At 36.1% G+C, this 14,196-nt stretch overlaps 1 non-coding gene across 1 annotated transcript; it reads right to left on the bottom strand.

The window, feature by feature from the left end:
* Positions 1–4,054: 4,054 nt before the first annotated feature.
* On the bottom strand, positions 4,055–4,157 carry LOC138171856 (U6 spliceosomal RNA). The gene has a single exon (XR_011170984.1). It is a non-coding gene; the product is annotated as a U6 spliceosomal RNA (small nuclear RNA).
* Between the last annotated feature and the right edge of the window lie 10,039 nt (positions 4,158–14,196).

Here is a 14,196-nt window from a genome sequence, read left to right on the forward strand (position 1 = left end):
ATTAGGTAACAACTGTACTTGTGAAATCAATTATCAGTTTGGCTGGAATGGGTTTTGGATCTATGTACTGTACAATATATCCCTGCAAATTCCAATTAAATGAGACATTTCAACAATAATAATCCCTTCAAAAATGGAAGAAAGTATAAAGAACACTTTATTTCAATAAAATTGTATAGAGGAAATTAGCTTCTTTCATTTTAACAAGTATGAATAACTATTTGGAATCTGACAACTAGATTAAAACAAAATAGAAACTTCTGTATTTATAAAAATAGCAATTATTTTTTAAAAATCTGTAAATATTTTTGGCAAATAAAACAGTTAAAACCTGACATCTAACATGTGTAATTAGCTGATTAAAGTTCATAATGATTAGCTACTCTTAGTAGACAATAGAAAAATATTGGAAATATTTTTTAACAAGCCTATTCAAAAAAAAGATATTTAAATTTAAAAATTATGAGGAAATGCTTAATTTCTTTGAAAACCAAAGTGATATCTATCAAAGCAACTTTCAGATGTCACTTTATACCTATGAAATGAGCAAAAATAAAATAAGCAATAAAATGATGTCAGACCACTTGTGGTGAAACAGGTATACACTTGTTTTTTTCTAGTCTTGAGTCAGCACCTAACAAGTTCATTCGTGATTGGTTGCTTTCCTTAAGTTCTTCTGCCTGCTTGTTTGGTGTCTCCACAGATGTGTAGACTACAGAAACAACTTGGGTGGCTAGGAGTTCCTGTCCTGCCTTCCAGGTATTCCAGTCCTTCCACTAGAATGACTACTAGTAAGTCTTTCTTAAATTGCAATGCCAACTAATGTCTGACAATCAAGCTGCCTCAAAGCAACCTGCTGCACACCCCTCTATCTGCCTAACAGTCATCTATTTTTCTTCACTTGTCAGCAATGTAATCTCATAAAAAAATTTTAAAACAAATCCGTGGGGGCTGGCTAGGTGGTACAGTGAATAGAGTACCAGCCCTGGAGTCAGGAGGACCGACACTTAACACGAAAACTAGCTATGTGACTTGGGCAAGTCAGTTAACCCCAATTGCCCTCCAAAAAGCACACACACACACACACACACACACACACACACACACACACACACACACACACACACACAAATCCTTGGTCCACCACATTGAATCTAGAAAACATAGTATGTTTCCCTAAATGTAAACTAAAAGGGTAGAAAAATAGAAAATTATTAAAATAAGTCTCACTATATGAAATGCATAGGGGCAGCTATTTGGCACAGTCAATAGAGTGCTGGGCTTGAGTCAGGAAGACTTATCTCCCTGAGTTCAAATCTGGCCTTGGACACTTCCTAGTTGTGTGATTCTGGGCAAGTGACTTAACCCTGTTTGCCTAAGTTTCCTCATTTCTAAAATGAGCTGGAGAAAGAAATAGCAAGGCACTCCAGCATCTTTGCAAAGAAAATACCAAATTGGATTAGGAAGAGTCAGATATGACTTAAACAACTGAATAACAATAACAAAAACATAATCCATAAACTTCAAATAGAATTTTTAAAAAGTCATGCTTTGATTTTTTTATGTAGAAGTAATGGATTATCTAATATATTGGAAATTTGGAATTCAATGATTTCACAACATAGTTCTGAAATTTACTATATGCCCAAGGTTTGGGGTGGATGTGGGGTGGGAAATCACTGAACCAATAATTAGGCTCCATTTAATATATAAAAAAAAAATTTGTTGGACTAAAGTTTCATCCAGTTTTACCAGAAAATCTATGATACTGTGGTTTATAATTGAGAATACCTACAATAAAATGATGACATAAAATATAGATATCAATCTTAAAAGAATTAAGCAAAAATATGATTAAGCTATAGAAATATGGGGGGAAAATTACTTGAATTAATTATAAATCCCCTGGGTTTTTTACACTCTTTTCAAGTTAATTGACAATAATAAAATCATTTCCTTCTTTTTAATGTAAGAACTTCTGCTTAACAAGCTCTCAGATTATATTCCCTAATCTAGTACATTATATACGATGAATTCTGCATATGTAACATAAAAAATATGGAACCCATATGCCTCCTAGGAGATGATTTCTTGATTGTTTTTTTTTTCTAAGATGGCAATTCTCAGGATTGTACCAATCTAAAGTCTCCTAAACACATTCAAATGAATTTAACAGTGAGATCTTTAGCTATTTAAATACAATTTCACTTCTTTTCTTTGTCTTTGCTTTTTCCACAAATAAAATGAACATAAAGCCACACAGAGATGACTTGGGTAAATAAGAAAATCAATCTAATTTTTTCAGTATCTAAGATGTGTCATGTCAATCAACATGTGTCAAGTTAATCCAAACCCTTTGTCTCCAGAATGCCAAATATATAGATATTTAGGAATATATTTTAAATGACTGATGTTGGTCATAATTTAAATACAAACTCGGACTATATGTGAAATTCTACTCCATTTTCTTATTTCTGTCTTATTTAACTCACATCTCATCTATATGGCTTTATTGAATGTTTTATAATATGCTTTTGATTAAACATACAAATGACAGAAAAAGGGAGAACACATGTTTTAATTCCCATTGTAAAATTAAGGAAGATTGTCAGAGACATATAAAATTGTTATTATGAATAAACTTCTTAACGGAAGAACAAGAATTGAAATTGAATTTGCAAAATATTGAGGAGTCAGGAGACAGAAGATTTTAAACAATACCTTATTAGGAAAAAATGAACTGTTTTAAAAAGTGAAACAAAGCTTCAGGATTCAACTAAACCATATTGACTAAAATCATTTCTGAAAAAAATGGGAGGGACAACTCATGGAAATAACTGGGGAAATGGAGTTAAATTTTTTTCTCTATTGCCCATGGCAGAAACAAATACAGCCAGAATGATAAAAAGGAAATGAAAAACTGTTCTTTGATTTGTGCTGAGTTCATTAGTTCTCTCTCTGAAGGTAAACAGCATTTTTTCATAAAGAATCTATCAAAATTATATTGCATCATGGCCTTGATCAAAGTAACTAAGTTTTCACCATCGGCCATTCTTGCAGTATTGCTGTTACTATGTATAATGATTTCCTATTTCTGTTCACCTCACTTTAAATCAATTTATATGTCTCCCCAGATGTATAGTCACTGTTCTCCTGGTTTCCTCTCTGGTGTTAGGTCAGGAAAGGTCCCTGCTCCTATGTAGTTACAAGAAGTATTACTCATTTCAGCCCTGGGATTGGGGTTTAGAATTGTACCTCAGTGATGCAGAATGCAAACACCACATGGGCCTGAACCCACTATCAGCCTTATTTTACTCTGTGAGTCTATTTTAAGTGTGGGTTATGCTTGTTTTTAATTCCATACATAATTTTAACTCTTACATAATATTTTCACATTTCTCTGTATTCCTCATATTTATTGTTATAAAGGTCATTATACTATCATATAATGGCTATGAAATGTACTTAATTATTTAATAGCCAAATGTTCCCCAGACATCTTCATGTCACTCTGTTATTCTGCTAGAGCTTAAGCCTAAATTCCTATATTTCATATTCCTATCATATGACACTGAGTTTTCAATTAGTTAATATTTCCCATATTTATTCTGGAACCAGACCCATCTTCCAATTTCCAGTGATAACTATGAAAGTGCCAAATCACCTTTACCATGTCACCATTCCTTTTTATACAGTGTGTTATCTTGAACAACTTTAGCCTCTCATTCTCTCAATCTCTCTTCTCCTGGACATTCTCTCCTTACTTGATTTTTATGATATTATCTATTCTGATTCTTTCCCAATTATCTGACCACTTCCCAATCTCTTTTGCTGGATCTAAACTCAAGCCATGCCCACTAAAAGCAGGAATTTTCTTTCAGTCTTTCCATAGAGTTCTTCTTTTATCACTTGATACATTCTCATTTTGTGCATTCAGTCACTTACATTGGTTCAGTTGTCATAATAATACTCTTGATTCCTAGATCTTTTTTTAAATTTATTTATTTTTACCTTACAACATTCAGTTCCACAACTTTTTGAGTCCAAATTTTCTAAAAATATGGAACATTTTATGAATATGTGGGTCATCCTTTTGCAGGGACCGAACTAATCTTCTCTGTATCATTCCAATTTTAGTAAATGTGCTGCCATAGCAAGCATGATTCCTAGGTCTTTAAACACAACTTTAGTCACACTCTTGAGCTCTACTTTTACATTAGTGACTGCCCCATGGAAATTCATAATAGGATGTCTCATAGACATCTTAACCTCAACATATTCGAAACTGAATTTATTATCTAAAAAAAAAAGCTTTTTCCTCTTTCTAACTGTCCTATTACTGTTGACAACACCATCATCCTCCCATCTACCAAGGATTGTAATTTCTATTTCATTCTCAACTTCTCACTCTCACTCATCCCATATAATCAATCTGTTGACAGTCATAACACAATCAAGCCTGTTGACAGTCATAACATGTCTCATCAAAGTTTTCTATCTCCTCATATAACCATAAATCTGGCATAGGCTCTCATCTCTTCAATCCAGACCTATGTCTATAGACTTGATTAGGTTTCCTGCCTCCAGTTTTTTCCTTAGTTGAATCAATTTTCCACTAGAATAACACAATGATCTTCCAAAATGTGCTGGGATGAAGATGTGACTCCACCAATTCCCATTACTTAATATATTTTAAACTCACAAAGTTTTCCAATGTAAAATAGTAGGTAAGCTCAACATAGTTCATATGAAGCAAGCCTACAAATAACTTGTTCAATCCCAAATCATGACATTGCAAAACTCAAATAAACAGGGCAGAGATCAACCTTGCCCTGGACAAGAAAACTTTGGGAAGTCTGATAACTTGCAAATCACAAACCCATGTACTATATGAGCCAAGTCTCCATTAACTCTCTCAATATTCAATAATAATAAAATGATGCAACAAGATCAGTTCAGATATTTTCTCAGTAGTTCACTGACCCTGGGTCTAATATAATTTCTGAAGTCAGGAAGCAGATGAGAAGAATAAGCAAATAAAAAAAAATAATCTCAGCATATAAGGCTATTGTAGTGGCAGGGAGCCTAATTACATAAAAGCAGCAGAAGAAAATTACTCCAAATTATTTACAAGTAAAGGACTGAAGAAAACCATTTTGATTCCAAATTCAACTAGATTTCCTAGAAGCATTTATTTTTTGTAGTTAATTTGGGTGTTTTTAATAGTCAAAATTACTTATTTGCTCAAAGTTGTTCTTTTTTAATTTAATTTAATAATTTACTTATTTTGATTTTTCAGCATTCACTTCCATATGTTTTGAATTTTCTCCACCTTCTTCCCCATTCCCTCCCCAAGATGGAATGCAATATGATATGGCTTTATATATACATTCATATTAAACACATTTTCACATTTGTTGTGTTGCATAGGGGAATTTATAAGAAGTATTTTTCAAATAAATGATATAACAGCAGAAGAGGGAAAGAAATGAGAATTGTTGAAGAAAAATGGAAGGGAAAATAATAGAGTAGCACAAAAGTTACAAAATCTTGCTCAAGTAACAAACTCCATAAAATTCGAATGCACAAAACAGAAGTTAATGATTTCATGAGAAAACACAAGATATTAAAAAAAAGTCAAAAGTCTCAAAAAAATGTAAGGTATATCAGAGAATAGACAACTAACCTGGAAAATATATCAAGGAGAAAATGTAAGGAACATTTCATTCTTGAAACCCATGGCCAAAATGGGTGTGGGGATTAGACATTACGGTTCAAGAAATCATAAGAGAAATTTACCTAGCTCTCTTATAATGAAAGAATTAAGTGGACAATGAAAGAACTCATCAGTAATTCTCCGAAAGAAACCACACAAGGAAAACCCTTATAAATATTACAAGTAAAATAGAGTTCTCTGTTTAAAGAAAAACAATACTGAAAGCAATTAGGAAGAAGATTTTGAGGACAAAGTAGTTAGATTAAAGATTATACACAATTTAGTGGCTGCCATATTAAAGGAGTGAAAAGTTTAGAATACAGTTATCCATAAAGGAAAGGATATAGAGAATACAACAAAGAATAACATCCTCAAGAAAACTGGCAAAATATCACAAGGGATAAATGGAGTGTTAATGAAATTCCTGACTAGTAAACATTCTTGATGAAAAGGCTAGAGTTATGAAGAAAGTAAGAAGTGCAGGCATAGAATCAAAGAGAAATATTTTTAAAAGGTAAGTGAATCAATAAGCATGAACACTTAAACAAGGTTCAAATGCTTAAGCTTTAACATGGGACAATGATTAAAAATCCTCTGTGAAAAAATATTATTTTAGGGGGTGGCCAGGTAGCACAGCAAGTAAGAGCACCGGCTCCAGTGTTGAGAAGACCTGGAGATCGAATCCTGAGCTCAGACACTTAGCACCCACCCAGAAACACCTGGCTGTGTAACCTTGAGCAAGTTACTTAACCCCAATTGCTTAGGGGTGGCCAGGTGGCTCAGCGAGTAAGAGTACCGGCTCCAGTGCTGGGATGACCTGGAGATCGAATCCCGGGCTCAGACACTCAGCACCACACCCAGAAATAACTGGCCGTGTAACTTTGAGCAAGTTACTCAACCCCGATTGCTTAAAAAAAAAAAAATATTTTAATGAGCATCTTTGAGAGAGTCTAATTAGATAAAATACTGGAATGGCTTCATTATGTCACAAGGTATAAGGCCAATCTTAAGCAATTTCCAGGTTTGGATTAAGAGCATAGCAAACTCCATTTATTCAGTGACAAATTAAAACAAAACATTCACAGAAAATCAAAATCAAAATACAGGGTAACTCAGTCATTCAGTAAATCCTCAATTTAATCACAAAGTACTAAGGTCCCACCCCTGAGCAGTACATTTATTTAGTCAATCACAAAGTCTTCTCTCTATTCAACTGGAGATTAGTTTCCAATCACAAACAAACTACATTCATTTGGTCAGTCACAAAGTATAAAAGTCAAGTTTTCCACCACTATATCACAACTGAATTACAATACCATCCATCACCACCAAGCTCCTTCTCAAAGGGGGCAGTGGAGAGCACAAAGACCATCTACCCCTAAGCCACAACAAGGTTACAATGTCATCACAGCATTGAACTCCCAAAGAGAGGTCTTTTCTTCATATTGACCTGAAGCAAATTCTCAACAATCTCTGTTCCTGGAAAGACAAAGCTTAACAAAGCCACAATATACATTGCCAGCATCCTTATCAATTCACTCTCTGCCTGCAGAACAGTCGGGACCCCTGACAACATCAGCAAGACCCTCCTCCAGGATTTGTGTAAACATACAACAAGAAAATCCTCCTTCAGGGCTTCTAAACCAACAGCAAGGTTCCAGCACCTCTGCAACAACGGCACTCTCCTTTACCTGCAGACAAATCTGGCAAAACAATATCAAAACAGACAGAAAAAATACCATTACCACAGTCATGCCTACTCAGTTCTCAGCAGCTCCAGGTGACAGTTCTCAAAAGTCCTGGGCAGCTCTAACTGGCCCTAAGCAGTATGGGTGGCTTTGGCTGGCAGTTCTCTTTCTCAGCAACTCTGGCCCCTGGCAATTCTCTCTCTCTCTCTCTCTGTACCTGTCTCTCTCTTTGTCTCTCTCTGTCTCTGTCTCTCTCTGTCTCTGTCTCCCTGTCTCTCTATCTCTCTCTCTCTCTCCCTCTCTCTCTCTTTCTTTCTCTTCACCCCCCCCCCCATGCTGCTTCCAAAAGTTCTTTTGGCCTCTCTCTCCTTGTGTCTCTCTATCCACGGCACTAGCTCCTCCTAGTTCAGGCCCCTTTCTTCACATCAACAAGTCCATCCCACAAGTGGGATTCATAAGCTCTGTGTATTAACATTTAACCCAAAAACCAAGCCAATACAAATTCCAATACCATTACACAAGGATCTTTAAAGAAGAATGGAAAGAATGACAAAGAGGAATATTATATGGGTGGGAAATGAAACAATTAGGAAATTAAGGAAAATTATCTTCTTTTATCTGGATATACAAGTATATGCATATAAAATAAAAAGAAAGGGGTGGAGAGAATGGGTGACATGAAGTTCATTCTAATTTAATCAGTTAAAAGCAAGAAAAATAAATATACCCCCGCAATTGGTTAGCAACATAGTTTGCATTCAGCAGGGAAACAGGAAGGAAAGGGGAGAAGAAAAAAGCAAGAATTAGAGAGAATTTGCTTTCACATCACCATCTGCCACTTGGAAATCCAGAAGTGGGTGACAACTCAACCTCAGCATATCAAAACCTGAAGTAATTATCTTTAAAAAAAAAAAAAGGGATTAATTTTGGGAGTAGAAACAGGAATTCTGTGAGGCTCCTGCTCCCACCTCCTCCAATTAATGTAAAAATTGATGTTAAACAAACTTTGGGGCTACAGAACCCACAGAATGAAAAAGAGAAGCTATCATCCCCTAAAGATAGCCAAGCAGGATGGCAGGAAGTGTCCAGTGCAGCACTGTGGGAGACAAGTGCAGCCCCGCATGAGCCCTTGGTTTTAGCCTCAGGGTGGCCTGACCAACCCCCAGGTGGAGGGAGTTCAGATCATCAGCATTTGTGGCAGTTTCCAGAATTATCAATCCATAGATTTTAAAGACAAAGTGAGAGGTCAGTGCAGTGTGGACTTTCAGACCTGGGAGTTCGGGAATATGGTCCACCCTTTACCTCCTGGAGGGAGAAGCAGCTGAGGTGTGGCAGCCATGCATCCACAGCCATGTGGCTTCTCCAGAGCTAACGGCCAGCAGATTGTAGGGGGAACAAGCTACCAATCTAAGGGGTAATCACCCTTGCTTTAACCTGCTTGGATCGGGATCACTATCTGAGGTGGAAGTCCTGGGGTGTGTGACCAGTATGCCAGAGCATGTAGAGGGTTCTGAGAGGGCAGCCACCTAAGAGCTCCAGCAGCTGAGAAAACCCCAGCTATTTGGACAAAGCTCCCCCCCACTAGTAGCAGAGTTCTATGGTGGCAAAAAGTTCAAAAGTCAAGTAATTGAGTGGCAACATGAGCAAACAAAGGAAGCAAGGCAAGCACAGCTTTGGGGACAAAAAGTTTGGGGGTATGGAAAAGTAAAAAGATAGCTAAGTCAGAACTCCTGCACCAGAAGCTTCCAATAAAAGAATAAGCTGCTTTCAGGACACAGAGGAGCTTATGATGGATTTTGAAAATCAAATAAGAGAAGTGGAGGAAGAATTGGGAAGAGAAATTAGAATGATGCCAAAAAATTATGAAATGACAGTCAGCAACCTGACTGAAAAAAAATAACAACTTGAAAAATAGACTAATTCAAATGGCAAAACAGGCTCAAAAAGGCTATGAGGAGAAGAATGCCTTAAAAAGCCGAATTTGCCAGATGGAAAAAGAATCTCAAAAGCACACTGAAGAGAATCATTCCTTCAGAATTAGATTGAAGCAAATGGAACCTAGTGACATTTTGAGAAATCAAGATACTATTAAACAGATCCAAACAAATGAAAAACAGAAGGCAATGTGAAACATCTCATTGGGAAAACCATTGACTGGAAAAAAAAATAGATCCGAGAGATAATTTTAAAGTGATTGGACCACCTGAAAGCCATGATCAAAAAAGAAAACCAACCTAAAAGTCATCCTCCAAGAAATTCTCAAGGAAAATTGCCCTGATGTTTTAGATCCAGAGGGCAAAATAGAGGTTGAAAGAATCCACCAATTGCCTCCTAAAAAAGATCCAAAAAAGAAAACTCCTAGGAATGTTATAGCCAGGTTCTGGAGTTCCTAAATCAAGGAGAAAATATTACAAGCAGACAGGATGAAACAATTTGAATACTGTGGAAAGCACAGCATCTGGTGGCTTCTACACTGAGAGATTAAAGGGCTTGGAATATGATATTCCGAAGGTCAAAGGAACTGAGATTAAAACAAAGGATCACCTACCCAGCAAAATTGAGTATCATGTTACTGGAAAAATATGGTTATTCAGTGTAATAGACTACTTTCCAGCATTCTTGATGAAAATACCAAAGTTGAATAGAAAATTTGACATTTATATAGAAGAAGTAAGAGAAGCATGAGTACATAAACAGGGAAAAGAAATCAAAAGGAACTTATCAAAGTCAAACTATTTACATTCCTACATGGAAAATGATAATTGTATATGCGTATATGGGCATATGAATTCATATGTGAGTGTGTGTATATATGTGTACATGTATACATAGAGAGATGGCACAGAACCAGTTGAATAAGAAGGGATGATACTTAAAAGATGAAATTAAGAGGTGAGAGAGGAGTATAATGAGAAGATATGGGGAGAGATAAAATGCAGTAAATTATTTCATATAAAAGAGGCAAGGGAAAACCATTACAATGGAGGGGAAGAACAGGAAGGCAAAAGGCAATGAGTCAACCTTAATATCGAATTTGGCTTAGGGAGGGATGACATACACACTAAATATGGCATCTCAACCAACAGGAGTTTAGATGGTTAAGGGTGTGAGAGGGGGGATTATGGAAGGGAGGGCAAGCTGGGGAGGAAGTTGGAACGACCCCCTTTTGAAAAGGGACACGATCAAAGTAGAGAATAGAACAGGTGGGGGTGGGATAGGATGGAGGGAAATATAATCAGTCTTTCACAATATATCCACTATGGATATGTTTTGCATAGCTACACATGTACAACCTATATTGAATTGCTTATCTTCCCAGTAAGGGCAGGTGATGAGGAAAGTAGGGAAAGAATCTGGAATTCAAAGATTTAAAATCAAATATTATATATATATATATATGTGTGTGTGTGTGTGTGTGTGTGTGTGTGTGTGTGTGTGTGTGTGTGTGTCTATTTTTTTACATGTAACTGGGAAATAAGATATACAGGCACTTGGGCATAGAGATCCACCATGACCTACTGGAAAGTCAGAGGGGACATGGGGGAAGATATGAGAAAGAGCAGATTGGGGGAGGGAACTGTTAACTGCTCTAAGCCTAAAACTGAACAGGTGTCTGCACTAAATCTGACAAAAATATGTTGAACCTATAGGATGGATCAACTGCTCACAAAAACATGAATACTCATATAAGTTTGCCAAATGTAGTGAATTGGGATAATTCTTTATCTAATTTGACACCTGGGAAATTTCCTGGTGACATTTGTTTAGTCCTTTTTTGAAGAGGACCAATGACATTGTAGGGTTATGTTTTGAATCCCTTAGTGCTAATCATTCAAAATAATCTTGTACTGGCTAAAAGATACAGAGGTGGAATAATGGAATAGATGAAGTACACAATACACAGTGGGTAAATACCATATTAATACAAGTGTTTCTTAAACACAAAGACCTAAGCTTTTGGTAAAATAATTTATTATTTGATTTAAAAAACTGCTGAAAAACTGGGGAAAAAAGTTAGGAAGAAACCAGGGATAGACCAACATCTCACACCATATACATATATAACGTCAAAATGGGTACTTGATTTAGACATAAAGGGTGATACCATAAGCAAATTAGGGGGAAATGGAATAATTAACCTGACAGAGCTACGGAGAAGGGGGAGTTTATTACAAACCAAGAGATAAAAAATGATGAAATGCAAAATGGATAATTTTGATTGCATTATGATAAAAATGTTTTGGAAAAAAAATCAGCCAAGATTATTAGAAAAGTAGAAAACTGGGGGGAAATATGACACTCTTCTTTTTTAACACTTCATCTTTCAAACATTAAGAGGACTGAGTTAAATTTATAAGAATACAAGTCCTTCTCCAATTGATTAATGGTTAAGGCATATAAGTAGCATGTTTTCAGATGAAAAAAAGAAAGCTATATATAGTCATATGAAAAAATATTATAAATCAGTATTAATTAGAGAAATACAAATTAAATTTACTCTAAGGTAGCATTTCAAACCTATCAGAGCAGCTACTATGACAGAAAAATAAAATTACTAATGATGGGAGAGTTGTCAGAAAATTGGGAATCCAATGCACTATTGGTGGAGTTGTGAACTGATCCACCCAGTCTGGAGAACAATTTAGAACTTCACCTCAAGTTTTATAAAACTGAAATACCTGGGGTGGCCAGGTAGCACAGCGAATAAGAGCACCGGCTCCAGTGTTGAGAAGACCTGGAGATCGAATCCCAGGCGCAGACACTTAGCACCCACCCAGAAGCACCTGGCCGTGTAACCTTGAGCAAGTTACTTAACCCAAATTGCTTAGGGGTAGCCAGGTGGCTCAGTGAGTAAGAGCACCTGCTCCAGTGTTGGGATGACCTGGATCAAATCCGGGCTCAGATACTCAGCACCACACCCAGAAATAACTGGCCGTGTAACCTTGAGCAAGTTATTTAACCCCGATTGCTTAAAAAAAAAGTGAAATACCTTTGACCCTTATCCCAAAGAAATAATAATAATAACAAGCAAAGAAAATTTAGGTACAAAACTATTTATAGCTGTTCTTTTTATGGTGGTAAAGAATTTTAACTTTTACTAGCTGTGTGACCTTGGGCAAGCCACTTAACCCCAATTGCCCTCCAAAGAGGGAAAAAAAAGAATTATAACTTGAAGGGATGACCATTAATTGGGAATGGATGAACAAGTTGTGGTATATGATTGTGGTGGAATACTCATCTATAAGAAATGACAAGTGGGATACTTTGAGAAAACATGAATTTAAGCTAAGTGAAGTGAAAAGAACCTACAGTACATTGTACACAGTAACAGCAATATTGTTTGATGATCATATGTGAATGATTTATCTATCCTTAGCAATAGAAAGATCTAAGACTATTCTGAAGGACCCATGATTAAAAAAGTTAATCTCTTCCATAGAAACAACTGATAAAGTCTGAATTCAGATCAAAGTATACTTAAAAAAAAACTCATTTTTTTTCTTGTTTACCTTTTTGGGTCAGTTTTCTTTTACATGAATAATATGAAAATGTTTTACCTGGTTTCATATGTATAACCTAAACAAATTCCCTGCCTCCTCAGTGAGGGGGGAGTCAAGGGAGGGAGAGAGGAACAGAATTTGGAACTCAAACTTAAAAAAATATAAAATTCTTCCTTGTAATTTTTTTAATTAAAATATTTTTTAAAAGCTAGAAGATCTAATGCAATGAAAATACATAATAATACATGTCTGCAATGCTACTATAAGACAATGTATCAGTAAGTTTTCAATGAGAAGTAATGTTTACAAGTGCTAGTTGTTCCACTAAAAATTCAGGTCATTTAACGTCAGGACCATTTTCACTACTATATTTTTTTAACTCACCTCTAGGTCTTTCAAGAGTAAATATGTATTAGCTCCCTTTCATATATTAGAATGATTTTTTATGAATTCTGGAATTAACTAAAATGAAATCTACCCTCACCCTTCCCATTGTTGCAGATGATTTGTCTCTTAGCTACTAAAATTATGAGGGCCATACATGGTGTAATTTCTTCAGGTCTTGAAATCCTCATTTAAAAACTTAAGTTATTTTTATATTCTCTTTCCCTACTTGGGATCTTCCTGCTTTTCAAGTCTCAGGATAGAAAATGTTTTCTCATGATTCCAATCTTTTTTTTTTTTACCTTTCCGAAAACATTGCCCCATTACATCTCTTGTGTATTAAATCTGTCATTCTCTATTTCCTTTTGAAAATTAAGTTAGTGGAATGAAGTCAGATGTCATGCCCCTGCCCCACCTTGACTTCCCTTTCCTTATTTGTAAAACAGAATCTAACAAACTATCTTTTAATACCCTTTCCAGTTCTACTCTTCTTCTTCTTCTTTTTTTTTTTTAAAGCAATTAGGGTTAAGTAACTTGCTCAAGGTTACATGGCCAGTTATTTCTGGGTGTGGTTCTAAGTATCTGAGCCCAGATTAGATCCCGAGGTCATCCCGACATGGGAGCCAGTGCTCTTACTCGCTGAGCCACCTGGCCGCCCCTAAGCAATTGGGGTTAAGTAACTTGCTCAAGGTTACATGGCCAGGTGTTTCTGGGTGGGTGCTAAGTGTCTGAGCCCAGATACAATCCCCAGATCATCCGGACACTGGAGCCGGTGCTCCCACTCGCTGTGCTACCTGGCTGCCCCCAATTTTTTTTTTTTAAAGCAATTGAGGTTAAGTTACTTGCTCAAGGTTACACGGCCAGTTGTTTCTGGGTGTGGTGCTAAGTATCTGAGCCTGGATTCAAT

The sequence above is a fragment of the Petaurus breviceps genome, unplaced genomic scaffold (genome assembly GCF_028583685.1).
Source record: "Petaurus breviceps papuanus isolate PSGF00001 unplaced genomic scaffold, PetGlider_PUasm1.0 47, whole genome shotgun sequence".
Classification (NCBI taxonomy): domain Eukaryota; kingdom Metazoa; phylum Chordata; class Mammalia; order Diprotodontia; family Petauridae; genus Petaurus; species Petaurus breviceps.